Source organism: Elephas maximus, chromosome 12, assembly GCF_024166365.1.
Source record: "Elephas maximus indicus isolate mEleMax1 chromosome 12, mEleMax1 primary haplotype, whole genome shotgun sequence".
Taxonomy (NCBI): Eukaryota; Metazoa; Chordata; class Mammalia; order Proboscidea; family Elephantidae; genus Elephas; species Elephas maximus.
Window position 1 is genome coordinate 55,403,604 of NC_064830.1, and position 21,275 is coordinate 55,424,878.

Consider the following 21,275-nt stretch of genomic DNA (forward strand, 5'->3'; position numbering starts at 1 on the left):
TAGTGCCTTAATATATTTCAAAAAGATAACATGTATAAAGTTGGAATTATTCCAAGCCAAACTATAAGGAGGGGCCAAAGAGTGCCCGGTGACAATTTAATAGGACTATTGGTAACATTTGTACCCAGGACAGTCCTTAAGAATGCAATAATTTTGCCAATTGATTTTTAATTATACCATTCATCCTCTCAACGAAATCTGAGGACTGTGGATAGTATGGGCAATGCAGCCTCTGAAAAATGGGAAAAAGCTTTGCATAAATCCTTTATGATTTGTCCAGTAAAGTGTGTGCCTTGATCACTGCAGAGTGTTCTTGGGGCACCCCAGGTAGGGATGATGTTCTCTAAAAGTTTCCTGGCCACAAATGATGCTGTGGCATTTCAACTAGTGAATGCCTCAACCCAATGTGAAAATTTGTAAACCATAACTAAAACAAATTTATATACACTGGAGGGCCTCAACTGAATAAAGTCAATCTGCCATTTAAGCATTGACCCAAGAGGTAAGGTATACCATCCCAAAGGAAGTTTGTGGGCTCAACCAGCATTAAATTGAGAGCATATGGAGAAATGTCAGATAACATGGTTGGTTGCACCCCAAAAGTGTCCCTGCTATTCCTTTGATAAGATGTCTACAAGCTTGTCTCCTCCGCAGTGATTATCAGCATGGAAAATCTGAGCAAGGGGAACATGTAAAAATGGGGAGGACTGGCTTCCAATGGTGAGTTTAGGTTTTCCAGTGGGTCCTTCCCATATCCTAGAGGCATCATTAAAGGGGCATCCCTTTTTCTTCCGTTGGTCTTTTTCCTCATCTGGAGCCAACCATTGGTGATTCATTAAATCATGCCATATGAGTTCACTAGTGGTGGTTTCCTGAACATAAAAGTCCTCATCTGTATATCTTATGTGAGGTCCCAGCATTCCTGGCACCCCATGGATATTTCTGTCACTTGGAATTTAGCAGAGGCAGATTTGACTGCCTAGTTGGCCAAATTGTTTCCCCTAATTTATTCTGTCTGAAGAATCTCCTTAGGTTGATGGCCTATACTTTAATGATGACAGTTGCAGAGGGAAGTAGTATGGCTTCCAGATGGTCTGCTACTAAAGGGCCATTTTTCACCTGGATTCCTGAAGATGTAGGGAACCCCCAGTACTTCCATACAGCTTCAAAACCCTGAAAGCATATCAGAAGTCTCTGTAAATACTTACTAATAATCTAGAGGCTAGTCTGCATGCCTCAGGAACGCAGCTGAATTCAGTTTAGCCTGCTGAGCTGAGAAAACTTCAGGCAGAGGCCCACTTCCCATAACATCAGTGATCAAGGGGACAGCATAGCCTCCCTAGAATGGTTAATCTTAAATAAGAACTGTCCATAAATGAGTTAAAGTCTGTATTGTCAAGAGGGGTCTCCTGAAGGTCAGGTCTGATAGTCAGTAAATGATAAGTTAAATCAATACAATCATGAGGTGGAGTTTCTTCATCATCTGGCAGGGGCATAAGTGTTGCTGGGTTTATCCCTGAGACAGTGTGCAACTGTATATGTGGGGCAGCTAATAAAAGAACCTCATAAGATGTCATCTTACTGGCAGATATAAGCCAGGTCAAACCTGAATTTAAGATGGCAGAGACTGCATGAGGAAGAAACACATTTAAGTAGTTTCCCAACACTATATCAGGAGTGGTTTCCACCAACTGGGCTGTGGTGGCAACAGCCCTAAGGCATGATGGGTATCCCCTGGCCCTGGGGTCTAACTGGACATTATAGTACCCAATTGGTCTCTGCTGCCCTCCATGCCCCTGGGTTAGTATCCCCAAAGCAGCTTCATTCATCTTATATACATAAAGGGAAAAGTTAAGGCTATTATTGGGAAATCTTAAAGAAGAGGTATGAGAGAGAGAGACTTTTAGTTTGTAGATGGCTGCTTCTCCCTCTCCTAATAGCTAAAAGGGGTCTGGCTCAGAGGCTTTTAGATAATGATGTAAAGGTCAAGCTAGAAGTGAAAATATTGGTATCCAAGTATAGCAGTACCCACAGAGGCCAAGAAATTCTCTTAACTGTTTTTTTGGCTTGTTTCTTTTAAGCACAGGAAAGGACAGAATAGTATCCTTTCTCTTGTAGTCAATAGATACTCTGTTGGCTGGTAATATATCCCCTAAATATTTAACAGATGGTTGAACAAGATGAAGTTTCTCCTTAGAAAACTCATGACCTCTATTTGCTACATTTATTAATAAAGTGGTTATCCTTCAAACAAGTCTCTTCAAGGGAGAGCAAATTAAGAGGTCATCCACATATTGGAGAAGGACTGACCCATGGATAAATTTTAATAATTGCAGGTTCACATGCAAAACCTGTGAAAAATATGAGGGAGACACAGTAAAACCTTAGGGGAGGATGGTCCAGGTGTATTGTTGATTATCCCAGGTGAATGCAAATAAATATTGACTCTTGGGATGGACAGAGCTGCTGAAGAATGTGCTAGATAAATATGCTACTGTAAAATACGTGGCCTCTGTTGGAACATTGGATAATAATAGGTGAGGATTCAGGACCATGGAAAATCTAGGAATCACTATTTTGTTGATGGCCCTTAGGTCCTGAACAAATCTCCAACCTCAATTACCAGCCTTGCATACTGGGAACAATGGAGTGTTACATGGACTAAACCCCCCAAAACCAAACCCAGTGCTGTCGAGTCGATTCCGACTCATAGTGATCCTACAAAACAGAGTAGAACTGCCCCATATAGTTTCCAAGGAGTGGCTGATGGATTCGAACTGTTGATCTTTTGGTTAGCAGATGAGCTCTTAACCACAGGGAATAATAGGGCCTTTTTCTAAAAAGTCCTAAACTATAGGACTTGACCTTCAGGCTTAATGGGATATTGGGGAATCTTGGGTAAAGGTTTAGCGGTATCTATTTGCACCTTAACAGCTGAAAAGACCCTCCCAATATCAGTGGATGAAGTGGCCCACAAACAGTCAGGCACTGACTTGAGGCAGCCCATAGGGAGGGGAGCTAAGGGGGTGAAATTCTGGATTTCAGGTAAATTAAGAGCATGTGCATAGCACAAGGGGCTCTTCTTGATCATTCTCAGAACTATGTGAAGGGGGAAGGGTACTGGGTGTACTTAATAATATTTCTCTTTCTTTAGTAAACTGTAAATGGCATTTCCACTTGGAAAGTAAGTCTCAATAAGTTAACAGGAATGTTGGTGCTGACTAAGAAGAGATGTGAGTCTTCAGTTGGTCCTAAAGACACAGTTATGGGTTGAGAGTGTACTAAGGTTTGTTCTAAGTTAGTGACCACCACAACTATAGAAGTTCTAGGTCTCCAGGATACAGGCTTTTGTAGGCTTGTGCTGTTAAGCATGGATAACGTCACACCCATGTCCACCAGGAATTTGTAAGGCTTTCTATTAATATTAGTAACAGTTTCACCTTGTGAGTCCAGGGGAACCATGGGAAAACCTGCTATTTTATCCCCGAAGCCCCATCACTCAGCCATGAGAGGGGCCAAGGGCAAAGTGCCTGCCTTGTTTTTAAGCTTGATGCAATCCTTTTTAAAGTGCTCCGGATTTTACTTGGGGGCCTTTACCCTGTGGCTTAGTTTTCTCAGTAGGCCTATGCTGCCCTCTCCTGGATATTTGTAGTTGCTGTATTTGCAAAGCCATTAGTTTATTTTGTCCGTTCCTCATTTTTTCCTCCACTTCCTTAGCCTGTTGTTTTAACATCTGGCTTGGTTTATAGACCAAGGTTGCCAATCTACTAGTTTCAGTGTGCTACAATACAATTTGTGGTATTTTACCAGATTGCTGAGCTTGGGTTGGGGGCCATTAACAAAAAGCAAATTAAAAACAACCTTAGCACCAGTATCCTCTAGTTTCACCCCTGAATGTTCACTAAATAATTTGATTAGGTGGTCATGGTGGCTATAAACACTTTCACCTTTTTCTTGAGTACAACCTTGGATTTTGGCCCAATCTATCTTCCTTGGGAAGACTTTAGGAATAGCCTTAATGAGTGAATTAGTAGCAGTGTTAATTTCAGCCAAAAGTATATTCCCAGGGGCTTTGGGGTCTATAATTAAGGATTTCTCAGGGGATTTCCATTTAGCTTTTTCCATCCACCTGGAAGCATCTTCAGGCCCCATCAACATATTCACCAGCCCTGGTTCACAGGTTTGGATTAAGATAAGAAAACTTGCGGTGAATTTATGAGGGTCCTCCTGTGATTTCGGAAGTCTTTGATGATAGCACAAAGCTTGGCCCAGGACCACAGGTCAAAAGTTACTTGGGGTCATTTATTAGCCTTTTCAGGGTATCAAATCTTAAAAGGCATTTCTAAGACTGATTCAGATTCTGGTCCCATGGAGGCACTAATGAGGGGGAGAGAGATACAAAGGAAGCATCGGCAGACATGGGAGGGCAGGTAGGCAAGGCAGGATAAAGAGAAGGAGTAGAGGGAATAAGGCAAGAGGGGGTAGTCTGGTTGCAGAGGTGCTGGGAAGACAGCAAGAGGAGTAGGGGAAATGTCAGGGGAGGAATTAAGTTTCTGTACTCTGGATTTTGGTACTGACTCGGGGAGGTAAGCCTGTCGACCTTCGATGACTTTTTTTCTGACTCTTGAAACTAATTACAAAAGGTGTCCCTCTGCTTCAGTCTGTTATGGGCATCTTGTTACTCTAATTTGGATTGGAAAAAAGGTAATTTTTGACATGTCAAAAGTTCACCATTTTGGCCAACATTTCTCAATGTTATCTCCAGTTATAGCTTGCCAATTGATCTAAATATGCACAGGAATCTGGGCTATAGTGTTTATACATAAACCCAGCAGGAGTCCCTGAGGGTGAGGTAGTCTGTTCCTTAGAGCAGACACATGCCATAATAAGTGAGATAGCAACCACCACATGTGGAAGGAAGATAACACTCAAAGCTCTAGAGACAACAAAAGGAGCTCTCAAGACCCGAATGAACTCCTTAGGGAAACAAAGTGAGCATCATGACTGGAAAAAGGCACTGCAAGTTCCACTGAACAAATAAGATCTGATGGCAAACTGAAATAAAGCAGAAAGATCCTGGAACAACTTCCGCGAACTGCAAAGCAGAGTGCTGAGTTCAGATCAGGAAAGCTTACCTTTTGACTTCCAGGCACCAGGGAGGTGGAGGGGGCACAAAGGACCGGGCTGACACCTGGCGTTCTGAGTCCTCAGACCCGGAGTCACTGCAGATGGAGTACTACTTCTGGATCCTGCTGCTGCCACCAAACTGTTGCAGCAGTAGGGAAAACAAAGTTATTTAAGGCAAAATCACAGAGGTTTATTCCTAGCAAAGGTTACAGTTCCAACTGGGAACAGCACAGCTCACTGAGATGAGACAATGGCATCCAAAGAGGGAGTCTGAATCAGGGATGATTATACTGCTACAGTAACACCGGCCACAGGTTATTCTTGATTAGTGCTTCTGATTAGGGACTGGGAGGCAGGATCTTGTTAGGCTGGGGAAATGTACCTTATTGGTTCAGAGGGTATAGCTGCAAAACTCTGATTGGTTACTAGTTATCAATAGCTATAATTAGAGATTAAAAATAGTTTCATAGAATACTTAGATAATAGTCACAAGATGCTTACATGTATTTTCTTTCTCTGTCTTGCAAAAATACCTTGCTGGCAACAGCACTCAGACAATACTCTTCCTGAGTAAGTGTATTTTGAGGGGTGCAGATGTTCTCTAGGTCAAGACCACTCAGAAGCATATGGTTTCACATCCTGGTTTTGACCACGGAGGTAAGATGTTTTCCTCAAAAACATAGCTGTTAAACTAGAAAGCCAGATTAAAAATAGATAGTATGGTCAGAATATTATGCCTGTCTCACTGACTGTACTGAAAGTTTTTTTTTTCCTCCCTCTGAGACACTTCCTTGACCCAAGACTCTTTCCTGTCCCCCCACCGCCATTGGTAAAAAAAAAAAAAAAAAAAAAAAAAATTGGTAGAGGGCTTTTTTCCTTCTACCTTCCCCCTGCCTCAATGGGTCTTTACCAAGGTTGCTCCTACAAGAAAAGTCCTGGGCAAGGGAATAGAATCTGTGCATTCCTGCAATAGCAGTTTATCATTTCCTGTATCACCAAGGGTGCTCTCTGTAGTTCCTCACCTTCCCCCCCCCATCTTATGAGTACCAAGTGAAGGTCTGTGGGAAAAAAAGCCCACAAGTAAATGTGAATTCCCTTGTACTCTGGGATCCACATGTGCTCTATACTGTCACAATGACCCACGCTTAACCTTGAACATTTGTTAAAATTTTAGCCGATTTCTTACTATTTGCTTGTATGGTGGTTAACATATCTTCCTCCCATGTGGAGCCAATCCTCACACCCCATCTTTTCTTGAAATTCAGGATATTTGTTTGCTTTGTAACATCAGCTCTCCAAGGGGTTCAAGAAAATTATGATTTTGTAGTCTATCTGCGTTTTTTCATTGTTAGGGCTGGAGCAAATATTTTTGCAGTTTTCTACATCCTAATCAGAAACAGAACTCTTCTAAACCCCTTATTTTGCAGAAGCAAGGCAAAATCATGTAATTCAGTTGGTGTTACCACTAGTAAGTGACAAAACAAAACTAAACTCCAGGTCTTGTACTTCCTATTAAGGACTCTTGTAATCATTCCAACACACTTAGGACTTTTCCCTCCCTCCCCTCTGAGTTCTCTTTCTTTGATTCATAACCCACCTTTCAAAATGAAATTTACTCCAAGATCAAGCCCTTCACCTTCTGTTTCTTTGCCTTTTCTCCCTGAGACAGTTTAGTCATCCTCAAAACCTCAGCTATCACCCCCAGGCTAATTACCTAAAACATCCATTTCAATTTTTATTTCTAATTCAGGCCCCATCTTTTTACTTGCTAATTAAATTGCTCTAGATAGATGCATAGGAAAGCTGAACAATGAATAAAGAAGACCAAAGAAGGATTGATGACTTTGAGTTATGATGTTGGCAAAGAATGTTGAATACACCATGAACTGCCAGAAAAATGAACAAGTCTATCTTGGATTTGTGGTTAAGAGTTCAGCTGCTAACCAAAAGGTCAGCAATTTGAATCCACCAGGCACTCCTTGGAAACCCTATGGGGCAGTTCTACTCTGTCCTATGAGTCAGAATTAACTTGATGGCAATGGGTTTGTTTGGGTTTTATCTTGGAAGAAGTATAGCCAGAGTGCTTCTTGGACGAGAGGATGGCATGACTTGGTCTCCCATACTTTGGACATGTTATCAGGAGGGACCAGTCCATGGAGAAGGACATCATGCTTGGTAAGGTAGAGGGTCAACAAAAAAGAAGAAGATCCTCGAGGAGATAGATTGACACAGTGGCTGCAACAATGGGCTCAAACACAGCAACTATTTTGAGGATGGTGCAGGATCAGGCAGTGTTTCATTCTGTTGTACATAGGGTTACAATGAGTCGGAACCAACCTGATGGCACCTAACAACAACCACAGATAGATTTAATTCCATCCTTTCAAATTCAACAAGTACTAAACCAAATATTTAACCTCTTAATTTTCCTATCCGCTCCTCCCTCCTCCCCATCTCTAAATCAGTGCTCTTTGCTGACCTACATTTTCTTATTATTAGTACACTCATGCCCCTAGTTTTCTGGTCTCAAAACCTTGGATTTGTCTTTTGTAATTTTCTGTTTATCCATAACCACCATTCATCACAATAAAATAGTCACAGTTTTCCTTTCACCTTCCTTTCCTATACCTTTCTGTCCATATTGTGGTTTAAGCCCTTTTTGCTTTATATACAGATTGCTGCCACAGAATCCTGAACATGTTCTTGGCCTACATTCTCTCCCCCATCCAACTCCTGTTCCCTTACCACCACCCTACTTCTCAATTGCCAAGCATCCACAGTAGATACATTTCTCGAAACAAAGCTTTTATTTGATCACTTCTTAGATTAAAAATTTATAATTGCTCACTATCATTTTGTGGATTAAATCCAAATACCTCATATTTTTTAAATTCCAGCCTTGTAACAACTCAACCCACTGTCACTTTTTAATGCGCTTATTGGGGTCACTTTAAAGTACACTTTTCTGTACTCCCCTGCTTCGAACACTCCCTCTCTCTCACACACACATTATGTGGGGGCACATAAGTACTTCAGGAATTATTGCTAACTGAATCAATTACTGAAAAAAAGTAATAAATTATCCATTTTACTATTGTATGTAGACATGGATATAATGAACTTTTCCTTTATTGAGCTGACACAGTAATGAGAATATGATTTTTTTTAAAGAACTCCAAGAAAGTAGAGTAAAAAACAAACAAAAACCCCAAAAAACTATAGGTGCCATAAGGAAGAGCTTCTAGTCTTTAATTGAGGCACATATAAGCTTAATGATTAGGATTAGACTTTGATTCCTACATGTATTTGATGGCTGATTTAGGAAGCCTTGTGTTAAACACACCAATATGCCATTTAAATGAAAGATAGATTAATGGAATGATTCTTAAATGGAAGATCATCTTTAAATTTTGTTTTGGTCATTTGAATGAAGATTGCATACCAAGAAATAGGATGTCAAAGATTATTTGAAACCTGTCAAAAAAAATTACTGGCTGTTTTTTGAGACTTTTGTTTTCTGGATGACTTAGAACGAGGGCACAAGGCCTAGTGGTAAATCTTGGCTTGTTTGGTGACTTGATTCTTTATACATTATTCCAGATATCCGCTTTTCTGAATTATTCTATATACAGAGGGATAGAGAGAAAAAGCAGTGATGAAACTAGATGGAATTGTTTAGATAGAAAGAATTCCATTTAGGTGTAATCCCCCTGATAGCACTAATTTAGTAAAAATCCTGGTACATGACCTGCTCTTAACCTTATGTTGAGCAAAGATCCAGCCAAGTAGATAGCTTCTAAAAAAAAAGCACTGTCAGTTCTAAGATGCATTAGCTCTCATTTGCCACCAACAATGGTACCTCGTATCCTGTGTGCAAAGTAACTAATGAGGGCCTGATTGAAGTTTTGACTTCTATTACTCCAGCCATGGTGGGGTCCCCCAAGGATGAGTAGGAAATGCCAGTAGATACTCTGTGCCTGATTTAAGAATTCAGAGCCATTCCACCCTTATAGCTGCTACTGTTGCTCAGGTCCTAATAATGTTTATATATGTCAGTGCTTGTGTCCAATAACATTCAGGCATTACACAGAAATGGCATGCAAAAGTTCGCATTAATCACACAGGACTACACTAGCAAACATTTGTGATTCACTTGTTTGTTTCTTTCCCCCGTCCCTCCCTCTTCCTTCTTTTTCTTTCTCTTTGTTTTTCCCTTCCTTCCTTCTTCTTTCTGATTCTGTTTCAAGAGAATATATTCAAAGGATCATATGTTTTGCCTTAAGGCAGCTTCCCTACCCATGGCTAAATGTTGGCCATTGTTTCTCTTTGTTGCCTTCATTATTTTCTGTTTTAAAGCTTCTCTGGAGAGTATAAGGATGGTCAGGTGAAGAATAAAGGGGAAAGACAGGGTATAGGAGGGAGAAAATGAGGGAATGAAGATGGTAACACAAAGGTTAATTGAGAGGAGTAACAGCCAAAATGAGAAGGGAAAAGTAAATTGAAGTTTTAAAGAAAGAGATAGAAATGATAAATGAAAGAGTTCACCCAGTGACTTATGGAGAGACCTCTTAATATACTGACAGTTAGTTTGGTTTTCTATAAAATGAGAATGCTATCCCTTCTTGGTAAAATACTCTTTGTAATCTTTTAATTACATCCTGCCGTTACTAGCAAATCATTAAGTTTCTTTAAAAAAAATTTTTTTTCTACTGAACGCCAGTATCAGTTATTTTTTTCTCTGTTTTAAAGTTGTAGCATATATTGGAAAATACTGATTATTCAAAAATCACCCTGTACCTTTCTGGCGAATTCTCCTTTAACACTTAGGTTATAAGTTTAAAAAGTAGACAAATCCTAATAATTGTGTCCTTTGCCATTTAACTTTAGGGTGCATACATGTGCTCCAAAAGTATATGTAAAGCATTTTAGAATCATTTAACTTTTAGAAAATCATTAGATATTGTTTAAAATCAGTCATCTTATTTCCACTGATAAGCCACCCTAAAAGGACAGGGTTTAGACCATGCATCTGCAGGTCACCCTTCTGATTTTGTAAACCAATCTCTTTATTTTGTCTATCCAACTATAACCCAATCCTCACTAAATTTGCTGAGAGGATAATGTTAAAAAGTTCTGTAAATGGCCCATTTTGTGGCCCAGCTCTAGAGTTCTGCATTTCCTTCTTATTGTCTTAGATTAGGTGAAGAAAGATTCTAAAAGAGGGATGAATTATTCTTGTATAACTGCTTTTCTGTTAATATAGTCCATATTCAACCTCTTGGCCTACGTATTACTGCTTTTTACATTACTTCATTACTGTACATTTTGTTATTGATTTTGATTAAATCCATTGAAAGTCAATATTCATAACCGTAAAAACAGAGGGTATGTTAAACTATTATGTACAGTATGTTTATCCTCCTGTATCATACTCCAAATGTGCATTAAAGATCTGGGAGTCTTTTCTGCCTCTTCAGTAAATCTCATCATGAGGTGCTTCCAAAGCAAGAAATCATATCCAACCCATTACTTATCAGTGCATTACAAGTATGTCAAGCTGGCAGATGTTCAGTGTTTATAAGGTGCTAAAACACTCCTAGCCCCTGACCCACCCACCCCCAGCCAATCCTGTCACCAGCTGGGTGAGTTTTTGTTTATTATTTACCATGTGCTAGAAGCACTCTGCTTACAAGAAAGCCCTTTTATTGACTTTGCTGTTCTTTAGGCAGAGGGAGACTTCAGTAGCCACATGGAAAGTGACACTTTTGCTATTTGCATCAGCTTAGTGAGGGAAGAGGTATAGTGCCAAACAATCAGGTGTTTCTCTAGCCAGCTGAAATCAGTCAACTGTGATTAAGACGGAGTAACACTCCAATGGTGAAAATAGCCAATCAGCTGGAAACACACTTCCAACCTTTCAAAACATCGTCACCTGCCAGCTAAGCAGCAACCACTTGCCATGTATTGTTGCTTGCAGGTGCTCTTAAAAGACTGCAAATGATGAACTGCCCCCCTCAACAAGTTTCTGGTTCTTCCTCTGCTCATTCTACAATAAATAATTACTTGAATAATAATTTCTCAAATGTAGAGAACAAAATAAAACCCAGAACCGTCGAAGAAAATAGCCCTTTAAAAATAAGATCCTGTCTTTTTTAAAAAAGTTTGATATTTGGTTATCATGCACTTTTTCCATTAATTTTAATTTATTTTTATTTTTATTGAGCTTCAAGTGAACGTTTACAAATCGAGTCAGTCTGTCACATATAAGTTTATATACACCTTACTCCATACTCCCACTTTCTCTCCCCCTAATGAGTCTTTTTTTTTTTAATGAGTCAGCCCTTCCAGTCTCTCCTTTCGAGACAATTTTGCCAGCTTCCAACCCTCTCTGCCCTCCCATCCCCCCTCCAGACAGGAGATGCCAACACAGTCTCAAGTGTCCACCTGATACAAATACCTCACTCTTCATCAGCATCTCTCTCCTACCCACCATCCAGTCCCTTCCATGTCTGATGAGTTGTCTTGGGGTATGGTTCCTGTCCTGTGCCAACAGAAGGTTTGGGAACCCTGACCGCCGAGATTCCTCTAGTCTCAGTCAGACCATTAAGTTTGGTCTTTTTATGAGAATTTGGGGTCTGCATCCCACTGATCTCCTGCTCCCTCAGGGGTTCTCTGTTGTGCTCCCTGTCAGGGCAGTCATCAGTTGTGGCTGGGCACCAACTAGTTCTTCTGGTCTCAGGATGATGTAAGTCTCTGGTTCCTGTGGCCCTTTCTGTCTCTTGGGCTCATAGTTATTGTGTGACCTTCTTCATTTTCCTTTGCTCCAGGTGGGTTGAGACCAATTGATGCATCTTAGATGGCCGCTTGTTAGCATTTAAGACCCCAGACGCCACATTTCAAAGTGGGATGCAGAATGATTTCATAATAGAATTATTTTGCCAATTGACTTAGAAGTCCCCTTAAACCATGGTCCCCAAACCCCCGCCCTTGCTCCGCTGACCTTCAAGGCATTCAGTTTATCCTGGAAACTTCTTTGCTTTTGGTCCAGTTCAGTTGAGTTGACCTTCCATGCATTGTCCTTCCCTTCACCTAAAGTAGTTCTTACCAACTAACTAATCAGTAAAAAACCCTCTCCCACCCTCCCTTCCTCCCCCCGCCCCGTAACCACAAAAGTATGTGTTCTTCTCAGTTTATACTATTTCTCAAGATCTTATAATAGTGGTCTTATACAATATTTGTCCTTTTGCCTCTGACTAATTTCACTCAGCATAATGCCTTCCAGGTTCCTCCATGTTATGAAATGTTTCACAGATTGGTCACTGTTATTTATCAATGCGTAGTATTCCATTGTGTGAATATACCACAATTTATTTAACCATTCATCCGTTGATGGACACCTTGGTTGCTTCCAGCTTTTTGCTATTGTAAACAGAGCTGCAATAAACATGGGTGTGCATATATCTGTTTGTGTGAAGGCTCTTATTTGTCTAGGGTATATTCCGAGGAGTGGGATTTCTGGGTTGTATGGTAGTTCTATTTCTAACTGTTTAAGATAACGCCAGAGAGATTTCCAAAGTGGTTGTACCATTTTACATTCCCACCAGCAGTGTTTAAGAGTTCCAATCTCTCCGCATCCTCTCCAACATTTATTATTTTGTGTTTTTTGGATTAATGCCAGCCTTGTTGGAGTGAGATGGAATCTCGTTGTAGTTTTAATTTGCATTTCTCTAATGGCTAATGATCCAGAGCATTTTCTCATGTATCTGTTAGCTGCCTGAATATCTTCTTTAGTGAAGTGCGTGTTCATATCCTTTGCCCACTTCTTGATTAGGTTGTTTCTCTTTTTGTGGTTGAGTTTTAACAGAATCATGTAGATTTTAGAGATCAGGTGCTGGTCGGAGATGTCATAGCTGAAAATTCTTTCCCAGTATGTAGGTGGTCTTTTTACTCTTTTGGTGAAGTCTTTTTTTTTTTTTTTTTTACATGAGCATAGGTATTTGATTTTTAGGAGCTCCCAGTTATCTGGTTCCTCTTCATCATTTTTGGTAATGTTTTGTATTCTGTTTATGCCTTGTATTAGGGCTGCTAACCTTGTCCCTATTTTTTCTTCCATAGTCTTTATCATTTTAGTCTTTATGTTTAGGTCTTTGATCCACTTGGAGTTAGTTTTTGTGCATGGTGTGAGGTATGGGTCCTGTTTCATTTTTTTGCAAATGGATATCCAGTTATGCCAGCACCATTTGTTAAAAAGACTATCTTTTCCCCAATTAAGTGACACTGGGCCTTTGTCAAATATCAGCTGCTCATATGTGGATGCATTTATATCTGGGTTCTCAATTCTGTTCCATTGGTCTATGTGCCTGTTGTACCAGTACCAGGCCGTTTTGACTACTGTAGCTGTATAATAGGTTCTGAAATCAGGTAGAGTGAGGCCTCCCACTTTCTTCTTCTTTTTCAGTAATGCTTTACTTATCCGAGGCTTCTTTCCCTTCCATATGAAGTTGGTGATTTGTTTCTCCATCACATTAAAAAATGTCATTGGAATTTGGATCAGAAGTGCATTGTATGTATAGATGGCTTTTGGTAGAATAGACATTTTTACTATGTTAAGTCTTCCTATCCATGAGCAAGGTATGTTTTTCCACTTAAGTAGGTCCTTTTGAGTTTCTTGTAGTAGTACTTTGTAGTTTTCTTTGTATATGTCTTTTACATCTTTGGTAAGATTTATTCCTAAGTATTTTATCTCCCTGGGGGCTGCTGTGAATGGTGTTGATTTGGTTATTTCCTCTTCGATGTTCTTTTTGTTGATGTAGAGGAATCCAAGTGATTTTTGTATGTTTATCTTATAACCTGAGACTCTGCCAAACTCCTCTATTAGTTTCAGTAGTTTTCTTGAGGATTCCTTAGGGTTTTCTGTGTATAAGATCATGTCATCTGCAAATAGAGATAATTTTACTACCTCCTTGCCAATCCAGATGCCCTTTATTTCTTTGTCTAGCCTAATTGCTCTGTCTAGGACCTCTAGCACAATGTTGAATAAGAGCGGTGATAAAGGGCATCCTTGTCTGGTTCCCGTTCTCAAGGGAAATGCTTTCAGGTTCTCTCCATTTAAAGTGATGTTGGCTGTTGGCTTTGTATAGATGTCCTTGATTATGTTGAGGAATTTTTCTTCAATTCCTATTTTGCTGAGAGTTTTTATCATAAATTGGTGCTGGACTTCATCAAATGCCTTTTCTGCATCAATTGATAAGATCATGTGGTTTTTGTCTTTTGTTTTATTTATATGGTGGATTACATTAATGGTTTTTCTAATATTAAACCAGCCTTGCATACCTGGCATAAATCCCACTTGGTCGTGGTGGATTATTTTTTTGATATGTTGTTGATTTCTATTGGCTAGAATTTTGTTGAGGATTTTTGCATCTATGTTCATGAGGGATATAGGTGTGTAATTTTCTTTTTTTGTGATGTCTTTACCTGGTTTTGGTATCAGGGAAATGGTGGCTTCATAGAATGAGTTAGGTAGTCCGTCATTTTCTATGCTTTGAAATACCTTTAATAGTAGTGGTGTTAACTCTTCTCTGAAAGTTTGGTAGAACTCTGCAGTAAAGCCATCCAGGCCAGGGCTTTTTTTTGTTGGGAGTTTTTGGATCACCGTTTCAATCTCTTTTTTTGTTATGGGTCTATTTAGTTGTTCTACTTCTGATTGTGTTAGCTTAGGTAGGTAGTGTTTTTCCAGGAATTCATCCATTTCTTCTAGGTTTGCAAATTTGAGTACAATTTTTCATAATAATCTGATATGATTCTTTTAATTTCAGCTGGTTCTGTTGTGATGTGGTCCTTCTCATTTCTTATTCGGGTTATTTGTTTCCTTTCCTGTATTTCTTTAGTCAGTCTGGCCAATGGTTTATCAATTTTGTTAATTTTTTCAAAGAACCAGCTTTTGGCTTTGTTAATTCTTTCAGTTGTTTTTCTGTTCTCTAATTCATTTAGTTCAGCTCTAATTTTGATGATTTGTTTTCTCTGGTGCCTGATGGATTCTTTTGTTGCTCAGTTTCTATTTGTTCAAGTTGTAGGGACAGTTCTCTGATTTTGGCTCTTTCTTCTCTTTGTATGTGTGCATTTATCAATATAAATTGGCCTCTGAGCACTGCTTTTGCTGTGTCCCGGAGGTTTTGATAGGATGTATTTTCATTCTCGTCGCATTCTATGAATTTCTAATTCCCTCCTTAATGTCTTCTATAGCCCAGTGTTTTTTCAGCAGGGTATTGTTCAGTTTCCAAGTATTGGATTTCTTTTCCCTAATTTTTCTGTTATTGATTTCCATTTTTATGGCCTTGTGGTCTGAGAAGATGCTTTGTAATATTTCAATGTTTTGGATTCTGCAAAGGTTTGTTTTATGACCTAACATGTGGTCTATTCTAGAGAATGTTCCATGTGTGCTAGAAAAAAAAGTATACTTTGTAGCAGTTGGATGGAGAGTTCTGTATAAGTCAATGAGGTCAAGTTGGTTGATTGTAGTAATTAGGTCTTCCGTGTGTCTATGGAGCTTCTTACAGGATGTCTTGTCGTTCTCCGAAAGTGGTGTGTTGAAGTCTCCTACTGTAATTGTGGAGGTGTCTATCACGCTTTTCAGTTCCATTAAAATTTGTTTTATGTATCTTGCAGCCCTGTCATTGGGTGCATAAATATTTAATATGGTTATATCTTCCTGGTCAATTGTCCCTTTTATCATTATGTAGTGTCCTTCTTTATCCTTTGTGGTGGATTTAACTTTAAAGTTTATTTTGTCAGAAATTAATATTACTACTCCTGCTCTTTTTTGCTTATTGTTTGCTTGATATATTTTTTTCTATTCTTTGAGTTTAGTTTGTTTGTGTCTCTAAGTCTAAGGTGTTTCTCTTGTAGGCAGCATACAGACGGGTCGTGTTTCTTTATCCAGTCTGAGACTCTCTGTCTCTTTATTGGTGCATTTAGTCCATTTACATTCAGCGTAATTATATATAAGTAAGTGTTTAGCGTTGTCATTTTGATGCCTTTTTATGTGTGTTGTTGACAATTTCATTTTTCCACTTACTTTTTTGTGCTGAGACTTTTTTCTTTGTAAATTGTGAGATCCTCATTTTCATAGTATTTGACTTTATGTTTGCTGAGTCGTTACGTTTTTCTTGGATTTGATTTTGAGTTATGGAGTTGTTAGACCTCTTTGTGGTTACCTTAATAATTATCCCCTATTTTTCTAAGTAAAAACCTATCTTGTATTGTCGTATATCACCTTGTATCCCTCGCCATATGGCAGTTCTATGCCACCTGTATTTAGTCCCTCTTTTTGATTATTGTGATCTTTTACATAATGACTTCAATGATTCCCTGTTTTGAGCATTTTTTTCTTTTTAAAATTAATCTTAATTTGTTTTTGTGATTTCCCTATTTGGGTTGATATCAGGATGTTCTGTTCTGTGACCTTGTGTTGTGCTGGTATCTGATATTATTGGTTTTCTGACCAAACAATTTCCTTCAGTATTTCTTGTAGCTTTGGTTTGGTTTTTGCAAATTCTCTAAGCTTGTGTTTATCTGTAAATATCTTAATTTTGCCTTCATATTTCAGAGAGAGTTTTGCTGGATATATGATCCTTGGCTGGCAGTTTTTCTCCTTCAGTGCTCTGTATATGTCTTCCCATTGCCTTCTTGCCTGCATGGTTTCTGCTGAGTAGTCTGAACTTATCCTTATTGATTCTCCCTTGAAGGAGACCTTTCTTTTATCCCTGGCTGCTTTTAATATTTTCTCTCTATCTTTGGTTTTTGCAAGTTTGATGATAATATGTCTTGGTGTTTTTCTTTTTGGATCAATCTTAAATGGGGTTCGATGAGCATCTTGGATAGATATCCTTTCGTCTTTCATGATGTCAGGGAAGTTTTCTGTCAGCAGATCTTCAACTATTCTCTCTGTGTTTTCTGTTGTCCCTCTCTGTTCTGGGACTCCAATCACACGCAAGTTATCCTTCTTGATAGAGTCCCACATGATTCTTAGGGTTTCTTCATTTTTTTTAATTCTTTTATCTGATTTTTTTCAGCTATTAATTTTAATTTTAAAATATTGCAATAAAAATTTTTTTTTGATTACTGACTTTTTTTTTTTTTGGCACTCCTTTCATTTGCAACAGAGTTGACTGCCTCACTTGCCTCAGCCTAGGCCCAGCTCTGTTTATTAAACATCACTATGTGCTCACAATATCACAGTGAGACAAATACTGCAGCAATTTTACTGATGGCAAACTGAGGCTGATGAAAGTAAATAATCTTGTCTAAGGTTATTCTGGAAGGTCAAGGAAGAAATGCATTTAGAATGCTGGTTTTCTGAAACCTGCTTTTTTCTTTTTAGAAATTCTAGGTCATCTCACTTGGCACAAAAACAAGTCTTTATCATTATCACAACTAATATCCATGTAGCACTTTACATATAAAGCTCATATTTACACTTAATCCTTATGGTAAGTCTGTATATAGGTATTGTAATATTCCCAGTTTATAACAGAAGAATTACCAAACCAAACCCATTGCTGTAGAGTCAATTCCTGCTCATAGCGATCCTATAGCACAGAGTAGAACTGCCCCATAGAGTTTTCAAGGAGCGCCTGGTGGATTTGAACTGTCTACCTTTTGGTTAGCAGGAATAGCACTACGTCACCAGGGTTTCTACTGAAATCAAATAACTTGGCCAGGATAACAGAAAATAAATGGCAGAATATGGATACCATCCCAGGTTATTTGAGTTTGAATGCTATGCCCTTTTAGATTTCTGATAAGAAAAGATATTTAAAATATAACACAAAAGTTGTAGACTCTAAAATGTCTATAAATTGGACAATATTAAAATTAACAACTTTAAATGAACCTTAAAAAAATAAAAAGATAAATTACAGAGAAAATATTTCCAATATGCAAAACCTACAAGAGATTAATACGAAGAATATGTGAAGAACTTCTAAGAATAAGAAAAATGAGTAATAGAAAGATGGACAAAGGCATGAATAAACATACAAAGAGATGTTCGACATCATTATCAGAAAAAGGAAAATTAAATTCATAATGAGGTATCATTTTATATGTGCTTAGTTTGCAAAATATTCACATATCTGAAAATACCAAGTGTTGGATAGGAAATGGATCCACAGGAATGCTTATACAGTGCTGGTGGGAGTAAAAATGGTGCAGCTACTTTGGAAAACTGTTCGGCATTATCTCCTGAAGCCAATCTATATATACTTTATGACTCAGAAATTCCATTCAGGTGTATTCCCAAAGTAACTCTTGCACTTGTATAATAGGAATCATACATACATAAATTACACACACACCATGCGTTCAGCTTTGGGGAATCATTTATTATTCTGCTCAACAATTCTTTATTGAGCACCTACTATAAATTAGGTTTTTTTAAGGTTCAAAAATGAACAAAATGCAGTTTCTGCCATAAGGAACATAGAAAGACACATATAAACAATGCTTGGAGTGCAACGTGGTGAGCGTTTTAACAAAATTATAAGCAAAGTGCTTTTAAAGCCCATGAGAGGGAGTGATTATTTCTATCCTAGCACGGTTAACTCTGGCACAGTGATTTGAATCAAGAAGGAAGTAAGACTAAAGAGGTGGCCTAAAGCTCCGTTGCAAAGGTGGGATTTGAACTTGACCTAGAAAGCTGGCTAGGAATGGGATGATAAATAGGATGGGAAGCCTTCATTGGGAGGGTGGGAAGAGGTACAGAGAAGAGGGGAATTATGGAACACAAGCCTCGATGGAGAAGCCATATATAAGCAAGTAGTGGTTGGAAGGGTTATATTTGACCAGACCACCGGCCTTGAAGAAGGACTCATGACTTGATATGATAAAGAAAGAACAGGATTTTAGGTTCCTGATCAAAGGGCACAACATAATTAAAGGTTTGTTTTTCGGTCTTCACTGGTGAGTGGTTTCCTGCAGAAGACCTTGCCCTGAAAGTTTGCCAAACTGTGCAAGTAGGAGTCAATCAACATGGGTCTTACTTGGCTCCCTGTGGGAGGAGGATGATCAGTGTATCAGTTAGAGTCAGAGCCTGGCTCTCTCCCTACACTGCATTCTGGGTTTGGAGCAGAGTGCACTCAGTTCACAGAAGGCAGAACTGGGTGGAAAAAAGAACACTGGCGTTTCAGGTTTCAGAAAAGGAGAGAGGCTTTAAACCCTCAAAAAAGTGACAGATCATAAAATAGTGCAAATGAAGGAGAGAGGGAGGAGAACAAAGGTCATCACTGTGGAAAGTGGCTGGATAATAATAATTATACCACTTAATTAATACCTTATACTTGCAGAACACTTTTGGCACTTTGTCACTAAAAAATGATTTCACACTTGAGGTCAGTTTCACAGATTCTGAGTCTGATTTTGATCTGAGAGAGGCACTGAAAAGACGGGCAAGCCATTGATGGGGGTGGGGAGCTTTTTCTGAAAAGACAGGTAGCAGCACATGTTTAATGATTACAAAAGCATAGAGATGAGGAGATTCCCCAGATTCTTAAGAATTAAGCTTGGACTATGTAATTTAATGAGGAGTTCCTTTATTTCATTAAGGAAAGACCTATGTAGACCAGGGAACTGATCCTAGAACCGAGGAATTCTAGAGTTGGAGAGAACATCTGGTCATCTCTTCCAAATCCGTCTTATGATTCTATAGATCGTTAGTGTCTTTTTCTGCAGCTATGTTTTGGTGCCTATTTAGGAAATATAAAGCATGCATTTGCTTTTTAATTCCTTGGAGTATTTTATAAACTGGGTAATGCAGTCTAAAAATTGACAGTTACAGATGGTTTCTTCTTTAGCCCAAGTCTTCCAAGACCTCAATTACTGCATTAAAATGTTGTTAGCAAATTAAGATTCAAATAGCATTTATTATACAAGATCAAGTTCATTTTACAGGTAATTTACATATTGTCACAATGACTCTATGCCAAGTGCTTACAATTTTGACATTGTGGGATAGCAGCCAGCACTAATGCATAGGATTGAGACATAATTTGTTATGCGACTGTTTCTTTCTGCTGTGGGCTATTTAGGGTATGGTTTACAACATAGTAAAAGTCTGTGCACATACTCAGCCCGTGCATGGCTCTTTGGGTTATCCTAATTTAGGAAATAACCAGTTGCCTTTGAGTAGATTCCAACTCATGGCCAGTTCATGAGTAGAGCTGTGCTCTAAAGGATTTTCAAGGCTGTGACCGTTCAGAAGCAGCTCGCCAAGCCTTTCTTCCAAGGTTCTTCTGGGTGGATTTGAACTGCTGATGTTTTGATTAGTAGTTGAGTTTAGTAGTTGAGTGCTTAGCAATTTGTACCATGTACAGACTCCATTTAGGAAATGGCAATGCAGTGATGGTTCAACCACTTCAGCTTCTGGAGCAGAAAAAAGTCCAGTACCAGGGATATAAGAAGAAGGGGAGGGGGGTGGAGTCCTAGTTGATAATTTGAGCTATTCGCATAAATCGCTCTTCACCTCTATCCATTTTTCTTAACATTTTTCTCCGTATGTAATGCTCAGAACCAACTCGATGGTTCAACAACAACAACATGCAACTACATGCAATGCTCCAGATAATGAAGTATAGCATAATGGCTAAGAGAAAAGGCGTTGAGTCTGCTACATTTTAGCGTGTGACTTAGGGTAACTCATTTAAGCTTCTGTGAAATTTCCTCATATGCGAAGTGGGAACAGTTATACTGCTAACCTCATAGGGTTTCTATGAGGATTTAAATGTGTTAATACATGTAAAGTACTTAGAACAGTGCCTTGTTTTAGTAAAAAAAATAAAATAAAATAAGCACTACAAAATTGTTAGTTATTATTGCTTTTCCTGTTATTCTTTATTCCCTTTCACCTTTTTTCTTTCTGTTATGGCACTTGCATAAAATTATTCTTTTTAAACATACCTACCAACTTTGCTAATTCTGAGCCATATAGGGCAGAAACTAGGCCTACTTCTCTGTGATTCTGCCCCAGCATATTATGTGCAATATTGGGCACAGACACATTCAGTATGTGCAGTGTCAAAAGTGGTTCAAAAGTGCTTTTTTGGATAATCACAGAACTTGGGTAATTGAGTGTCTTGAAAATTCCTGCCTTT